Source organism: Pleurodeles waltl, chromosome 2_1 (genome assembly GCF_031143425.1).
Source record: "Pleurodeles waltl isolate 20211129_DDA chromosome 2_1, aPleWal1.hap1.20221129, whole genome shotgun sequence".
NCBI lineage: Eukaryota > Metazoa > Chordata > Amphibia > Caudata > Salamandridae > Pleurodeles > Pleurodeles waltl.
Window position 1 is genome coordinate 644,552,531 of NC_090438.1, and position 18,994 is coordinate 644,571,524.

Consider the following 18,994-nt stretch of genomic DNA (forward strand, 5'->3'; position numbering starts at 1 on the left):
CAAAAACATGTGGCACTTACATCTGCCTGTGACACCTGTGCTCTCCAAGTGGCAAGGTCATCTGCACAGATAAAGTACCTTTCAAATACAAACTTCCCGAGACATTTCGGTGTACTCATAGTTTGTATTCTTAACACGTCTAACACTGCTGGGACTGTACACTTCTTTAAGGCTGTTGATTCTTGTTTCGTCAGCACCTTCTCCTCTCTATTTGGCATAATAACTTCAGCCATACACTCTATTTTTTCGACTGTCTTTGAAGATTCCCTATTACTTTGGTGTTAATTGGTGCTATTTTGCTGTTGCTACTTTTCATTTGCAGTGGCTGCTCCAACTCCATAAGGAGGACAGAAGCCCAAATGTGTCGTGACTGCCTAATACATTATTTTGGGTCAGAACTCAAGTCCAGCTGGTCTTTGTCATTCAACCAATTCTGAATTGTGTGCAGCATATATTTCGATGTTTGTTCTGCCCATTTCTACATATACCAGAAGTGTGTCCTACCATGCAGCACATACTTTTTTTCGGTGTGCGTCTGTTGGTGTTCTCGGTGAGGGTTAATTACCAGACATGCACATTGAGATTGCAATTGCTACAGAAAGTTTCCTATGATAGGTCCCCTATGGATCAAGTGGCTCTTGATGCTAGAACATCAGGCACTGCACGGGAAACTGCCACCTCAGCCGGAACTATGGCTGAGGCAATGGAACATCAATCAATCAATCAATCAGTGCATTTGTAGAGCGCACTACTCACATGTGAGGGTCTCATGCCGCTTAAGGCGGGATTGGGGGGGAGCTGCTACTGCTGGAACAGCCAGGTCTTGAGATGTCTCCCGAAGGTCAGTAGGTCATTGGTCTCTCGTAAGTGGATGGGGAGGGTGTTCCAGGTCTTGGCAGCGAGGTAGGAGAATAATCTGCTGCTGGTGGCTGTCCTGTGGGCGAGGTCAGGGGAGCAGAGCTGTCGGTTCGGGGAGTAGAAGTTGAGTCAATCACTGAAGTATGCTGGTCCGGCGTTGTGGAGTGCTTTGTGGGCGTGGGTGAGGAGCTTGAATGTGATCCTTTTGTTGACGGGGAGCCAGTGTAGGTCTCTCAGGTGGGGTGTGATGGGGATGTCGAGGATGAGGCATGCGGAGGCGTTCTGTATATGTTGGAGTCTTTTCTGGAGATTGGCCGTGGTCCCCGCGTAGAGAGTGTTGCCGTATTCCAGTCAGCTGCTGACGAGGGCCTGTTTGACCGTCTTTCTGGTTTCAGTAGGGATCCACTTGTAGATCTTGAGGAGCATGTGGAGAGTGTTGAAGCAGGAGGATGAGACGGAGTTGACTTGTTGGGTCATGGAGAGCGATGAGTCAAGGATGAAACCCAGGTGGCGTGCGTGTTTGGTGGGTGTCGGTGCAGCTCCCAGTCTGGTCGGCCACCAGGAGGCGTCCCAGGCAGAGGGTGAGGCCGAGGATGAGGACCTCTGTCTTGTATGAGTTCAGTATTAGGTGACTGTTCTCCATCCAGTTGGCAACGGCCTTCATGGAGGTTGGTGTTGGTTTTGGTGGTGGCTGGATTCTTGGTGAGGTAGAGGATCAGCTGGGTGTCATCCGCGTATGAGACGATGTTGAGGTTGTAAGATTGGACGATGTTGGCGAGCGGTGCCATGTAGACGTTTAAAGGGTTGGGCTGAGGGAAGAGCCTGGTGGTACACCACAGATGGTCTTGGTGGCTTCTGATCGGAAAGGAGGGATGCGGACTCCCTGGGCTCTGCTGGTGAGGAAGGAGGTGATCCAGTCTAGGGCTTTGTCGCGGATCCCTGCATCGTGGAGGCATGTGCGCAGGGTGTGGTGGCAGACGGTGTCAAAGGTGTCCAGGGGGTCAAGGAGGATGAGGGCTGCTGTTTCGCCTTTGTTCAGGAGGGTCCTGATGTTGTGAGTGGCAGCGATGAGGGCGGTCTCGGTGCTGTGGTTGCTGCGAAAACCAGATTGAGACGGGTCCAGAGTGTTGTTTTCCTCAAGGTGGTGGGTCAGTTGCCTGTTGATGATCTTCTTGATGACCTTCACTGGGAACGGGAGCAGGGAGTTGGGCCGGTAGTTTTTTAGGTCCTTTGGGTCTACCTTGGGTTTCTTGAGTAAGGCGTTGAACTCGGCGTGCTTCCAGCTTTCCGGGAAGGTGGCGGTCTCGAAGGAGCTGTTGATGATCATCTGGAGTTTGGGGGCGCTGATGGAGCTTGCTTTGTTGAAGATGTGGTGCGGGCAGATGGTGAACCGGGGTGAATGGTGTTCGTGACTTTGGTGGTGTCATCGTCACTGACATGGGTCTAGGAGAGCAGGAGCTTGGTGTGGCTGGGGGGGCAGTGAGTCTGAGGTGTTGGCGACTGCCAGTGGGGTCTTGGTGTTTAAGCTGTCGTGGATGTCTGCGATCTTGCGCTGAAAGAAGGTGGCAAAGGAGTTGCAGAGGTCTTGGGAAGGTGGGATGCCATTGGTGCTGGAGCTGGGGTTGGAGAGTTCCTTCACGATGTTGAAGAGCTCTTTGCTGTTGTGCGCGTTGTTGTCAATTTGTTCCTTGAAGGAGGATCTCTTGGTGGTCCAGATGAGCTGGTGGTGCTTGTGGATGGTGTTCTTGAGGGCCGTGTGGGTGGCCAGTGTCTGTTCTTGGTGCCACTTCTTCTCCAGTTTTCAGCAAATCCGGAGGTCGGTGGTAAACCAGGTGGCTTTTCTGACAGCGTGGTTGTAGGACAGTTTCTTGATTGGGGCGAGAGCTAGAGGGAATGGACTTTCAATAGGACACAGACCAGGGACTCCCAATGCCAATGCAGATGAACTTTCCAGGTTGTTCTCCTTAGCTGATGAGGACTTCCAGGGTGTAGGTTAGTTTTCCATCACCTTTCAGTCCACCTTTCATCTGTGGTGGTGCAGGAAAGACATCCCTTTTGCCCTCATTACACCCATGTTTTGACTGATGATGGTGGTTACTGATTCTGAAAGTACCCTGAGCTCTGCTAACCAGGCCCAGGGCTGGTGCTCTGTCCTCTAAAGGTGTATGGTAAATGGTATAGATCTAAATGAATAATACACCTTATCTTGAAGTCCCTAGTATAAGGTAGGGCATGCAGGTCTAGAGGCTTCATAGGACTTAATGCACTTAATGTATACTGCTGTGATTTCTGGTGTCATTTTCAAGCCAGGCTTGTCTTGCAGGCTGGTTGTAAAATATAAGTATGTCCAAATTCGACCTTAGAATTAAAAGCACTTGAAAAGTCCAAAACTACCTTTTTATGTCTTGCATGTCACTTCTAAGGTCTGCCCTTGGTGTCCCAAGAGCAGGGTGCATTTTTGTAAAAGGTGAGGGCACTATAAAATATGTTTTATATGCCCTGGTAGGGAAAACAACCTTAATTGTTTTCCCTATTGTAGCACTGCTAGCCCCATAGGTTACATAGGAAGCCTTATTAAATGTAATAATGTCTAACTTTTGGAGCTAGCTACACATATCAGTCAAAGTATCAAAACGATGGTTACAAAATATCCACAACTTCCCAAGGTTGAATTTAAAACTTACTATCCTGTAGTTACCTAAAGCAGCCCTCTAGACAACCTCTTCTGATTGGTTGGTCTTTTTCAGCCTGAGTCAAGCTGCTCCCTGAATAGGTGTGAAGAGGTCTGGGGCTGAAACATTACAGCCACTGGGTGGGAGGAGATTTGCTTCCTGGATAAGCCAGGGAGAGGAGGAGGGCTGTGGAGATGGGCTAGATTTCAAAGGTCGGAGAATAGATGTCAGAGGCCCTAGGCCATCCCACACTTCCTTGATCCACACCCGGATGAGAGCCCCCATAATCAGATTAGGAGTGGGGCTGGAACAAAAGTGTAGTCAGCTGTTAGTCACACTTCTGGGTTGGGGTGCACGGATACAGACACCAAAGAGAGAATTTCTCCAATTTGATTGTTGGGAGAACAGTGCATTCTGGGTCAAAATTATGCCACACTTCACAGGAAGTGGTCATGGCAGAGGTAGGTATCTTTGCCCTAATTGGCTGGGGTGTCCCCATTCCAGCAAGCCTTGAATGGAGGAAAACTATGGCAGAGCTGCAGAAGCTTTTCCGATTACTGTCTGGAAAATCAGAAGAAGAAGGACTGCCCTGCTGGACCCTTGGACTACACCACAGAAGACTTGCACTCAGAAGAAGTGCATCTGCTGCCCTCTCAAGGCTGTACAAAGAAAGGACTGTCTGACTCAGTGTAAAAGGATTGGGCTCCCTGATCAATAACAGGTACAATGTAGCTGGAAGAAGTCACCTGCTAAGTCAATGAGAGGATCACCTGAGCTGAACAGTTGCAACTGAATTTTGCCTGGACTATGAGGGTGCATTGTGGGAAATTTAGTCCTAGCCTTCAAGAGGCTATCCATGGACTCTGAACTCTTGGCTGGTACTACTGGACCCTTGTTTCCCCAAAGGAACCATGAAAATCTGGAAACTTTTTGAAACATTTTGCAGGAAAGCTCCAAGAGGAAACTCGCTCGACGTTAAGAGTCAAGTGGTCATTGTCAACTCATGAAACATCCTGAACTGCACTGGTGTGTCCTGCTGAAAGCTTCAGAGCTCCTCGTAATTGATTTAGATGACAAAGACTTCCAAAGGCTCAACAGGCCCTAGCCTATTTGACCCACGGTGGATCGCAGTAAGCCTACAACTTTCAACTTTGACTATGTACTGGTCCAGCATAACCAGATTGCCACAAGAGGTGCTTTATCCTTATGTCACTAAAATATACAGTCATTTTATTTAATTTTTAAAAAATCATATCTCCTGGTCTTCACATTGCATCTTTGTTGTTTTGGTGTCATTTTAAAGATAGCAAAATATGTGTTGGATTTTTATTGTGTTGTGTCTTTTACTTCTTTACTGTTTTGTTGGTACTACATGATTTACACATACCTATCTCCTAAATTAAGCCTGACTGTTTGCTTGCTAAGGACTGAGCAAGGATTAATTTACTGAGACTTGACTAGGCCTACTAGTGATTGTGGTATTATTATTACCTGAGGGTGAATACCCATACCTATCTATTGATCCACTTTCCTGCAGGGCCACTATGTCAGCCCACTACAGCCATTAGATGGGTTTACTATGAGTTAAAGCTTGCTGCCCTTTCAGGAGCACATCACCATATGAAATATTTCTCTTCAGAGCCAGAGAGTAGTATGACAATGTGTGGTTTTGTGAGACCAAAACAACATTTTTGCCTTGAACCAATGTTTCCTTTTCCAGATTGATGAGGGCCTTAAAGCTACCTGAACAATAAAGTATTGTAAAAACCATGACAAAACAAAACAAGAAAGGCCAAACAGCTGCCAAGCAATACCATCTGTATTAGCTTTTTCAGTTCTTGTTTAGGATTTGTGCCCTGTCAGAATCTATTTCCTGCTTCCAGACATGGTACTTTTTGAACCGTAGATGGATTTAGGTGAACAAAACTGAGTGTGGATCAAGCCCTATATGACAAACAAATATCATTAACATTAATAAACAAACCACTGTTATATTCACAATACTGTAGTTATATAAGGTTGTAAACGTGGCTCTGCAGGACTTGCAAGGTGACCTTCCAGTGTTAGCCACATCAACATGAACACATAAATAAAAACGCCTCTTGCAATTTATGTGACTACAGCACGGAGTTACTCAATGTGAGAGAAAGTAATTGCGTAGAGTATGCCATAACAAATTATATAAACCTAGCTATTTACTACCACACCTTCATTGACATTGACAAAACAGCCACATTGTTTAAGGATGAGATGAGTTATGAAAACGTTTAATGAAGACTGTTGTTCTCCCAGATTAGCACCGTTTCAAAATCCGAACAAATAGGAGCCAAGCCACAGTTGAACTATGCTCTTTCGTTAAGGCTCTGAGCCACCTGCTCTGTAATCGACTCGTTGCTCTTGCTGTTAGGCGCGGCATTCGGTTAAGTGTATGCTTACACTGGATGATTACTTGAAAATAATCCCCCAGCAAGATTTTGGTATGCAAAGTTATGTAACCCTCGCCATCGCCCAGAAGCATTTATGGTATGGACACTTGAGGCCGAGATGTCACGTTTCCAGAAGTGAGGGTGCTTTGTCGCTGTCTCTCCGTGCACGCCTGGATTTTCGGATAAAACCTCGAGGTCACAGCGTCTCTTTCGAACATACTTCCAAGCTGTTATCGTTGCATTAGTAGATCGAAACACCTGGTTGTACTGACGCTTGGGTGCAGTAGAGAGCTAAAAAATGAGCTCACGTGCAGTTGTGGTGAATTTCACGCAATTACATATATGCTCGAACCAACACATATATATGTATGTATGTAAGGGCCTAGATTTAAGCGGGCTAGCGCTAATGTGATGCTGGACGGCCAAAAACACTGCGCCATATTTACAAAGTTGCATAATGCTTACATTGCACAACTTTGAATCGCCTTGTGCCACTTATGCCTGCGCCAGGCATAATGTATGCAAGGGAGGCTTTTCAATGGTGCAAAGAAATGTAAGAGATTTATTTCCGTCATTTTTATCAGCATCTTTAATGTCTGATAGAAGCAGGCGCTTAAGTGAGGCTTCCATTGTTTTCAATGGCCCTCTGGGTTTAGCGTAAGAATTTTTTATGCTAATCCTGTACTTGCATAAAAAATTATGCTGCTAGTCCCTTAACTACGCCATGGTGCGCCATATTTTAAATACCGTGCACACATGGTGGCGTTAGGGGGTGTTGAGGGGTGCAAGAAAAGTGGCGCTGCAATAGGTGAAGGGACACATTTCATAAATCTGCCCTATAGTGTATATAACCTCCAACCAATGCACTCTTCCATATCCTGCAAAACACCCAAAGACCTGTCTTTACAAGTTTAAAACTGCCCCAATTTGGAAACATGGCCCACTTTTTTGGGGTATCAAATTCACTAATGGGGCTACTTTTATTTTGGTGCCCAGGCCTACTTTCTGTACTACTCTGCTTTACTATATACGATTATCTTGCTTTATTACTAGTGTTTTCAAAGCGCACATACTGTGCATTCACTCCATTTTCTTCACTGCTTATATGTTAAAGTATATTTCAGATTCATTATACCTTGCCAGAAGGATTATATTGATTTACAAACTTCTAAAGTCCTGGTAAATATTACTCTGCGCGTTTCTATTGCGAGAGCTCGCTCTTCTGTAGTTAAAAACAAGAATTATAGCAAGCAGCCACAGTCAAGAACATGAAATGAAAGGAATTTTTCTGGGTCTTGGTTTCCAAGCGGTGTTTAAAACATTCAGCAAATGTTTCCACATCCCCTAATCTGCTTGGATTGCAGTAGCTGATGCTTTACACCACATCCTTCATTTGTGAAGTCGCTGGCGGCTTTGTGCCATACTAGAGGAAGCACAGAATAAAGATGCCATACATCTCGGCCTGCTTCACGACCTGCTTACCGTATAGGAAATTGGCACGCCGCACAGACAATTTCTTCTGCCTCTGCAGGTGGTCACTTAATTCTAACCCAGGGTGTACAGGGTGGGCTTGATTTACGCGTTTAGCTCCTTTGCCCTAATGCATGGGTTTACTTAGAAAAGGGAGGCAGATAAGTACCATGAGCCACATGGATTTTTCCTCATTGCCTTGTTTTTCATTTTCCCCAATATGAATATACTGCACATGCTACCTAATCTAATCTGTGTTGAATAATGTGCATGTGTCAATAGAAATATAGTTCGTATATTTATAAGTTTCTTACCTAAATAGTTTAAAATAACTTACACTTGACTTGAGGCTTTTGTGAAAGATCCAGGGCTAATTCTCAAATATTTTACTGTGACTTTGTCTTGTAGAGCTGGCAAAATCTTCCATTCCTGGGGCAAGGCAGGACTATAAAAGGATTACTTTTCATTTCAGGAATAAGAAAGGAGAATTTACTACTACTAAAAAAAAATCTTTGTGAACTGGGCACTCTACAGGGACGGGCTGGGAACCCAAACCAGCCATGGCAAATTTTGTTAGACCAGCCCCCATAGGGTGCATAGAGAGTGAACGCAGTGTACGAGCCTGACCACTAGTAGGGGGGTTGTGGGTATTTTCCCTCCCAAGCAAATTCTGTACAAAATGGTAAACATTGTGCATTCTACAACACATTTTTCATTATATATTCATTTGTATTCGTTTTTAAAGCATAGTAAATGATGACCTTACAGTGCACCAGAAAATTGCAAACGTATTAGGGCTCTACAATGATATCCTCACTATCATCCTTCAACAGTGCTTCTCATCTCGCCATAGCTCATCTCTTGCATGTATTTCTTTTGTTTTATAGCACCTCTCTTACCAGTGTAGGGTGTTGGAACACATTACACCCCTTCACACACAAACTGACAATAAATCATACATGTGTTAATCAGTGTATCAAAAATGTTACATAAGACGTAGGAGACTACAAAGTGTAGGATTTCTGTGTCATCCATTTTTTTGAAAGTGCTTGGTCTGGGGAAGCATACACATATGATTCAGAATGTAACACAGTGGTTAGGGGTGACTTCCTTAATGAGAATTTGTTTCTACCCAAACAAACCTTTTTTTAGAAAAATTAGAATAATGAAAGGCTGGAGGAAAAACATAACTTTCCAACCTGTACCATGCAGTTTATATGCAACTCTTTCATGGCAGTACGTAGCTCACTGTGCTAGAATATGATTGGAACTTGTGAACTTGTAAAAAAAGGAGGTTGTGACAAAAGCAACCCACTGACCTATGCACACAAAATATTGGTCTGTGATCTGCATAGTACACGTTCCTTGCAGCAGGCATATTGATCTTCTGCACTACTTTAGATGAGTCAAAACTGCCACTAGACAAATATAGGGCCCAGATTTGAGAAAAATGATGCACATCGTGCTAGTGCAGTTGTCCGTGAAAATAATTAACGCTGGATAACAACATTTCCCTGCGCCATCTGTGCATCGTATTTTGAAAACAGCGTACCATGACGCTAAGGAAAGGTTAGCGTAAAAAAAATGAAGCTAACCTCTGCAACATGTCATAATGAAAAAAAAAGTTAATGCTACAAAAGTGGTGTTAGCATGATTAGCAGCACATTTTATACGCTTATCGTAATAGTGCCATAATTTGCAGCATTAGCATAAAAAAAGCCAGCAAGAAAAAAAAAGAAACAAAGACCTAAGATGGAGAATGCAGGACAGGACAAGCCAAGATGGATCAGCAGAATCCTAGGAGAAAAGAAAGCAGAATTATCGCTTCAGTGAGGAGGAGAATTACATCTTGGTCAGAGAGGTGACGGAGCACCAACACCAGCTCTTTGTCACCTTCAAAATGCCAATAGGTAGGAAGGAGACCATATGGAAGTCAATTGTCAATAAAGTCAACAGTGTGTCAGAGGTGAAGAGGACTGTCATCAATTGTAAGAAGCGCTGGCACAATTGCAAGGACAGAACTAAAAAGAAATTGACCAGGAACCGTATGGCAGCACTGCAGACTGGAGGTGGAGGTCCTGCACCCTAGGAGGACATGGATGAGCTGGAGGAGATGGTGGAGGAGTTGGTTACTGGAGTAGCAGGACAGGACAGCACAGCCTTCCAAGACCTACCACAAATGCAAGGTAAGTTGCAGTAGAGGGGCAATCTTGAAACTAACAAATGACTGAAGGGAGGCACATAGGACACACTGAATGCATGCAAGAGGCTCACATTGGGACACAATAATACCCAACACTTCTAATGCACTCACACCTTGCCCTCTATATGCACAGACCACTACCCAACCCACACATCAATACAACACTGCTGCAACTGAACCACCTGCCCATTTGTAACACTCATTGGGCAACATGTACAATGCTTGTTGCACAGGGTGGGCCAACAAGAACTGTGCGACACCTCCATGCACCATTGGAAATGGCCACAAAAGTGATCAGGCACAATGTATGGGGCATGGGGCATGTCTGTGATCAAGTAGCAAGGTTGCCTATTATGAGAAAACAGGGCTGATTGCAGAGGACCCTTAACTTTGGGGCCCAATTTTTCACTTTTGCTGGTGTTTTCCTGACTCTGATGGTTCCCTGGGTACTGCTAACCACTCCCAGGGCCTCTGGTCTGTATAACATAAGTGTGCAAATTAGGCTAGTTATAATTGGCTATGTCAACCAACCTATAAGTACCTAGTATATGGTAAGACATGTAGGTTTAGGAACCCAAGCATAGATAGGTGCCCTACTGAGGTGCCCTTTCTGGCTGCCTTTAAATTAAAGTTAAATACAAGTTCGACTTTGGAATTAAAAGTACTTCTAAAGTCTTAAACTACCTTATTTTTACATATTTCATCCCTAAGGTGTGCCCTATGTGCTCCTAGGGTTGGATGCCATGTAACTATATGCAAGGACCATATAAAATAATTTTATAAGCCCTGGTGAGGTAAAACAGCCAAATTCGTTTTTCACTCAGAGTAGTGAATAGCCTCCTTAGGCTAAAACGGGAAGACTTTATTTTAATTAACAAACACCCCTTAAGTGTCAGTTACCTCAAGTTTGGTATCAAATTAATTGTTATAATAAATCCTACAACTTACACTTGTTTGATTTAATATAACTAGTTCAGGTAAAGAGTTTTTAACTCTACCTGAAAAGTTGCCAACCTCAGCTCTGTAGTGTCCTTCTCTGATTGGCCAGCCTCTGGCAGCATGGCCAGGCTGCCTTGATGAGGTGTGAAGTGGCCTGGGCTGAACACAAAATATGTGCCTGGGGAGGAGATCTGCCTCAGCAGATGGGGACGCAGGAAGGAGGGAGGGCTGCCAAACTGGTCTTCAAAGACAGGGAAGAACACTTGGAGCAACCCAGCACTTCCCTCACATTCTGCAACCCCAGACCATTAGGTGCCCTTTTGATTAGATTGGAAGAGGGCAGGAGAGGGGTGTGTTTAGAATTTTTTAGCCACACCAGTGGGTGGGCTCAGCCAGATCTAACCTCCCAAAAATATTTTAATCCATGGTGCACCCACACCTCAGATCCCTACCAGATCTGCCCTGCTGGACCCCTGACCTGCACCTGGACACTGCACACTGAAGGAGTCCACCAGCTGCACACTTGGGCTTCACCACAAGAAGGACTTTGCCTGGCTTCAACTGGTTCAAAAAGGGACTCCCTGTTTGCTACAGGTGTAAAATTGCTAACCAGAGTCCCCTGTCTCAGATCCTAAATAAACTGACCAGCTGACCACTGTCCAGTGGCCAATTTGGAGTTTGAGCCAGGTGCACTCTGGGAGTTGTAGTCCACACCCTCAAGGGACAACTCAGAGTCCCTGGAACCTTGGGGTGTGCTGTGGACTCATAAAAGACCTACTGGAAGAAGATCAGGACAGAAGTTTGGTGTAAAAGTGGCAGTAATACCGCCAAATTATGACCATGGCGGATAGATTTCAGATAGAAAGCCACTTTACCACACCGACCGCCAGGGCAGAAACAACAGCCACCATGGTGGTAGCTGCCTACAGCCAGCCAGAAGTCAATGTTCCACCCACCATATTAAGACCCTGGAATCCGTCACCTTTTCCGGGTGGTACCAATGACATCAAAAGCCTGGCGGAAACAGACCTCAGATGTAAAAGGACCCACCATTGGAGACACAGGGAACAACCACGCTGCCATAGAGCAGGAGCTGCATGTCTTCCCCATGCTCATTCGCGTGCTGCTCCACCACGAACACCAACGCCGGTGAAGAAAACGGTAAATACACAAGGGGGGGGGAAGAGAGTGACACATACACGTACAGCACACACACACCCCAACACCATACAAACAACCAGATGCATTACAAAAACAATATTATCCCGTATCTTGGATGAATAATGCACAGACAAAACAATTTCGCAAAAGTGTTTCTAATAAGATCAACACAGTAGAAAAAATAAGTTAGGCAAGATAATAGATATATACATATGTACAGAAAAAGAGACACAGCCCAGTCCACTATTTGTGTATTTCACATGGCCACAGGTCAAAGTCCAAGGCCATACATGTCACCTGCTTCAACACGGAGAGAACACTGCAGGGGCATCAGTTGGTAAATAGGCAGGCACCCCGTGGGGAGTCTGGGGCACCTCAGCCGGGAGATGTTACAAGACCTCTGGTTCTGGAGGGGGCATTGTGCCCTGTGCTTGATCCTGGGCAGTGTTTGGCATGTGGGTGTCTTACCCACTGGTTCTGGAGGGGACATCGTGCCCTGTGCTTGATCCTGGGGATTGCAAGGTCAGTGTCTCAGGTGGGTGTCATACCCACTGGCTTTGCAGGCCGCACAGCAGCCCATGGAGGCAGGATTACATACAGTCTGCCGGCGGTGATGGCTGCACAGTGGTGTTGGTGCTGCTGGTGGGGGGGAGGCTCCTGCCCATCCCCTGCAACCTCGAACGGCTGCACAGTGGTGGTGGGGCTGCTGGTGGGAGGAGGCTCCTGTCCATCCCCTGCAACCTCGGACAGCTGCACAGTGGTGGTGGTGCGGCTGGTGGGGGGAGGCTCCTGTCCATCCCCTGCAACCACTGACAGTTGCACAGTGGTGGTGGGGCTGCTGGTGGGGGGAGGCTTCTGCCCATCCCCTGCAGCCTCAGATGGCTGCACAACCATGGTTGGTGGTGGGGGCTCCATCCCAGCCCTGCCCCAGGCCCCTTGGTCTTCCTGCCTGCTGGTAGAGGCTCATTTGTCTTCCTGGCAGCTGGGACAGGCTCCTTTCCTTTCTTGCGTGCTGGGGCAGGCTCCTTTGTCTTTCTGGCAGCTGGGGCAGGATCTTTTCCCTTCTTGCCTGCTGTGGCAGGCTCTTTGGTTTTCCTGGCAGTTGGGGCAGGCTCCTTTCCCTTCTTGTCTGCTGGGGCAGGCTCCTTGGTCTTTCTGGCAGCTGGGGCAGGCTCCTTTCCTTTGAGGCTGCCTCAAGCATGCTCCTTCACCTTCAGGACATGTGGCCTGGATCCTTTTCCACCACAAGTGGGTGTGGTGATGACTGGGCCCATGGACTGTGTGGCTGAGGTGCTTGCCTGGGTTCTTCCTACCCTGCCCATACGTGCAAGACTGAGGGGGGGTAGGGAAGAGGTTGATGGTGGATGGAACAGTTTTTTAGGGACATTGTGGAGGGAAGAGGGAGAAGGAATGGGAGTGAAGGAAGAAGGAGTGGTTGTTGGATGTGTCTGTCTGCTGCTTTTTGGGTGCAGGTGCATGGGCTGTATGCTGTTGTGAGGTAAATGGCTGTTGGGTGTCTGAGTGCTGGCGTTTGTGTACTTTAGGAAGGGGTACAGACACAATGGGAGAGGACACAGGGGACGTGTGCATGGCTGTTGTGGAGGTGTGTCCCAGTGAGGTGTGTGTTCTGGTTGGTGTGGTGATGCTGGTACTGGATGATGGTGTAGTGCATGCAGGTGTGAGTGTGGATGGAACTGGGTGGGAGGTGGTGGAGGAGGAGGGGGAGACAGTGGAAATAGTGGACGTTGGTGTGTCTGCAACTGAATCGTGTTTGTGTGAGTGTCTGTGGGATGAATTGTGGTGCTTGTGTTTGGCTGTGACACTCTTGGATGTTGTCTTGTGTGCTTGGGATAGGTTGGGGTTGAGGAGAATGGGACTGGGCAGTGGAAGTTGGAGGGGGGAGGGTAGAAACAGGGACAATGGCTGCCATCAGAGATGAGGGCAGAGCCTGGATCGATCTCTGTTGGGCCGCCAGTCCAGTTTGAATGACCTCCAGGAATCCATAAGATTGTTGTATCTGGGCTACCAGCCTCTGGATGGCATCACACTGGTTGATTGCCCCACAGAGATGGATCTCAGGAGGTCAACAGCCTCCTCACTCAGGGCAGCAGGACTAACTGGGGCAGGGCCTGAGGTGCCTGGGGTGAAGGAGATGCCCACCCTCCTGGGTGCGCGGGCACGGGAAACTCGATGAGGGGTTGCTGGGAGGGCGGTGATGGTACAGCGGATGGCGGCAGTACCTGTAGCTGGGGTGGTCACAGAAGTGTCCGCCACCATCAGGGAGCTTCCATCAGAGGAGGTATCTGTGTCAGAACTGTCCCCTCCTGTCACCGCCATGGTGCTCCCCTCGCCCTCTGTCCCACTGTTACCCTAAGCGTCGGTGTGCTCTGCCTCCTGGGTCCTGTGTGATGCAGCTCCCTCCTTCACTGGTGCCTCTGCTCCTCTGCCAGATGATACTAATGCACATAGGGACAGGATGACAAAACAAAAGGGGGGGGACAATGGATACACTTGGTCAATGGCTGCACCAACACCACAGTTGGCATACACAGCACCCTAACACACAGGGAACAGGCCTACCCAATATGCGATAGCACTATCAGAGAATTAGTTAGCAGCAAAGGCATGGGGAGTGACACACACCACCAAATGTAGCACACCTGGGGCCCACTCAGCCCTGACCAGTAGTGGATGCCTACGAGCTAGGTAGGCAGGATAATCCCTCCAGAACCCTAGCCACCTGGGAACCTACGCTGCAATGTCAGGCCTGGCCTAGGGGCACCCACTGACACACATCCCCCACTCAGATACCACCCTACCATGCGCAAGTTGTATTGATGGGCACTGTGCTCAACCCCTTGTGGCTGCTGTGATGCCCTCAAGTGCCCATCCAGCTCAGGGTAGGCCACCGCCAGAATGTGGGCCATCAGGGGGGTCAGGGTTTAACGGGCACCCCTTCCTCGTTGGGAAGCTATCCCCAGCTGTGCCTCCACCGTCTTCTGTGCCCAGCGTCTCAGGTCCTCCCACCGTTGTGACAGTGGGTGCTCTGCCTGCCATAGACCCCCAGGGTACACACCTCCTTGGCGATGGCATGCCATATACCATTCTTTTGATGGGCACTGACCTGCAGAGGCAATACACACAGGAAAATTGAATTACACACACAGTCCTACCTGTTACACATATGGCCCACCATACCCTTTCACATCACCATTGGCACACACATGGCCCAGTACACAACCTATAAGCAAAATATATGCATCCCTCCACATGATTTTAGTGAAATGGAATGAATGCATGGAACACTTTTATATTGCAAAATACGCCCCTAAAAGGCTAGTCCATGCACGTAATAGTAAATGTGTTTCAGTTCATCCAGTGCAATTATTACTGTACTTTGTAGGGATAAAAAAGTATCATGTGGTTAGCTCTACTTAAATCCAGAACTCTTCAAATTGACACTCTAAACATAACATTTTGTTAAATGGTTGTTTTCATACGATTCCAAAGGAAGCAGCTAATTTCAAGTTTAATCAGAAATTCTTCCTGATCCTTTAATGAAACATAATCTTTGGGATATTCAAAATGCTTGTTAAGTGGTAATAGGAATACTTAAGCATTCTTCAACTGTAATTTATGATGAAGGTTATAGAAAGGGGTCTTTGTTGTACAGAGAATATAATATATATGTATATAAAACAAAACATCTGCTCTTTCATAATGGATACAGTTGATATTCCATCAACTTTGTTGCTAAAGTGCATTATATAACTCATAAAAATGTAAATGTACATGTCTTTCTATTTGAAAATAGTATATTGTAAGTCATGACAACGTGCTCCTTTCTCAATTCTGTTTTCAACGTCCTTATAATACTAGTAAAAACATAACTATTTTATCATTTCATCAAGTGAATATCTGCAAATGATTTTACAGAACGGCAAATACACTATATTTAGTATGTTTTGTTTATGAGTCGCACGGACAGAAAGAAAGGATGATGGGATATAGCTGCAAACAGTGAAGGCTGGTGACTTGCGGAAGCAGTGGGGTGAGCACACGAGCTCATTTGTACCCATCCACAAGCACACACACTCACACATGGACATCATTTAGGGGTCACCAGGAGTCGCAGCTGTGACCTCTAGTTTGCACCTTGCGACTTATGGCACTCAGGGGTGACACCTCCATTAAGGAGGAGGAGCGTCACCCCACTGACGAAAAGCATAAAAATAAAGGTTATAATAAAAGTATTTTATTTTTCCTTTATTTTTCCACCTTCATAGGCTCGGCCAGCTTCCTCCATGTCAAGTGGAGGAGGAGTGGTATGTGTGCTTCTAAGTGCACATGTTAGTTTTGCCGGCTGGCTGAGGCCGGCCAAACTGACAGACACAATTAGAAACTCTCCAACTGGCTGTGGAAAGCAAGCGCAGTGCCCCATTCCCACCCTGAGTGGCATTTCTTCCCACTCAGGACAAATCACAGCACTCCTTTCATACTGTGTAACAGCTTGAGAGAAGTGTTGTGATTGGTTGGGGAGGGAAGCACACAAGACGAGGCGGCTGGCAGAAGCAGGAGATCATAGAGGGGCAGGCAAGTGTATTTATTTATTTGTAACTAACCGCCGCACTCACACTCCACATGCTTTCCCGCTGCCCCTTCCTGGCAGCAGCCCCAACTGCTGGTACTGCTTTTGCGACCCCACACCTCAGAGGTGGTAAAATCACTGCCAGGAATACAAGGGCAGCTCATCCTTGCGGGCGTTGGTTGCGGTTCCACTTTCCTTGTTGTCTGTCAACTTTTTATTACAGCAGTATTGAATGATGTTTTATTATTCATTATTACTGTAATAAAGAATGGCTTACATTTAGCTGGAATATGACCCTCCCTAGCAGTTAAGGTAAGGGAAAAATGTTTTTAAATATATCGTGTCTGGGTGCTTGAAGGTGAGAGTGTGTTTATGTGAGAGAGTGTATGTATGTGTGAATGTGTGTGTATGTGTAAGCATGCATGCTTGTGTGAATGAAAAAAAGGTTAAATGGCAAGTGATATCACTTCTGCTTCTCCTAGCACTTTGGTCAATTGACGTTCATGACTTACCCACATCGATTGACAAGCACACGCTCATGCACATATTCACATCCATCCATTTACAAGCACACACGTTCACACACACTCAACCATTCAACAAATACATGCACACACTTCGACCCACCCATTTCACAGCACATGCACAACAGTACACAAATATCCATACATACACCTGTGCCGCCAAACATTCAATATCACACTTTTCAGGTCATGAGGATGATGACAGGACCAGCAGATGGGGGAAGGTGAAGCACAACAGGAAAAAAGAAATATAAGATCCTGCTGCCTCCTCTCATTGACTATCCTTGCCATGAGTTAACCAATAAGAGGAGGACCTTTCCTAACTTGTCACAGAGTGAAGTGGGGTCAGGGAGACTTGCTAATCCCACCCCACTCTGTGACGATTTAGAGGAGGGTGATGTGAGCTGACTCTGATAGACAATCAAGCCAGAATATCTAAAGGCTTAAACCTAAAGTGCCCAGGGCTGATCTCATCAGTGACTCCTCTCCCCATTCATGAAGGTTGGACCGTCGCATGGCTTGCCTGGATGGCGATGTAACTGCTCTCAGGACTGTAAGAACTCCAGTCCAGTAAAATGTGGCTCAGGCTGTCAGATGCCTGTTAATTAGGGCATGTGAAGCACCAGGCTGCCTGACCCTAACTTGGTCAGTGTCTGTCAGGCCGGCCATTTTCTCAGCCCGATAGTCATTAGTCATGCTTTGATTAAGGGGTTGGAAATTCGGGGCATAAACACTGAGCCTGTAATGACGGGCCAGCTCTGGCTGCAAAACTGAGCTGCTCACCCTCCACATTCAGAAACAGCAGTTACACACATATTAATTCACTGGTCAATGCATTAAAAAATTCTAAGATAAACTGCAGCATTTTCCTGGCTACGTACCTTTTTCCTGTGTCCAAGGCACCTATAGAGTGCTTAGAAATGATGTACTCAAAAGCTAGCAATAAACACTGTATGGCGTCTTAGAATTAACAGAAGCCTAACCCCCAACAGCATTGATAAGCTTCTAAATAACACTATATGAAGGCCAACAAGTAGTATTATAACTCCAAACACTGGCAGCAATAATACATCCCCAGTTATCAATATACAGAGTCCACTGGTTGCGACAAAAGCAAACCCTATGGAGGCACGGACAAACCACCAATATGTACAATACTGAGTTTTCCCAGTAGCAAATAAAAAACACATTTGTGGATCTGTAGATTGATTTATGAGCTGACCAAATGTTACCCAAGGCCAACAAGGAGTATTATAACTCCAAACACAGGCAGCAATAATACATCCCCAGTCATCAATATACGGAGTCCACTGGTTGCGACAAGTAAAACCCTATGGAGGCATGGACAAACCACCAATATGTACAATACTGAGTTTTCCCAGGAGCAAATAAAAACCACATTTGTGGATCTGTACAGTGATTTATGAGCTGACCAAATCTTACCCAAGGGATTATTAACTACTAACAAAAATACAGTTGACAACTGGGTTATAGACTATTGATGATTGTTCGGTTTTACGGCCAGAGAAAGCACACATGTGGGAGTGGGGTGTTTGGAAAAGTAAAGATGGAGAGATAGTGTACGAGAAAAAGTGTGAGAAGTGTGGATTATTATATGCTGCTCTGTCACCATGTGATATTGGCACAATTCTGTTTCAGGTGCAGTCAGGTTCATTTGTAAAACCTGGGTTGCTGTGGCTCAGATCAGTCAGGTTTATTGAAGGAAATATTGTAAATCATTAGGAAGTACCAAACAGTTGAACCATTAACCCCTTCTTCGACATGGACGTAATGGTTACGTCCATGGCAGAGCCCGTGTGGCGCCATGGACGTAACCATTACGTCCTGGGACTGGCCCTCGGGGGAAGCGCTAGCGCACCCCCTGAGGGCCACCCCCCACAGCCCCCCAGGCCAGGGCTGAAAGGGGAATCCCTTCCCCTTTCACCCCCATCCCCCCACCCCCCATGACGTCAGCGCACGATCGCGCGCTGATATCATGAAAGGGTGAAAGACGCGCTGGAAGCCATTTGCTTCCAGCGCGTCTAAGGAGAAGGTGAGTTTTCCTTTCCCTCTATGCCTCTTTGAGCATTCCTGCTGCCCGATCGCGATGCGATCAGGCAGCAGGAATGGCCACTAGACACCAGGGATTTCTG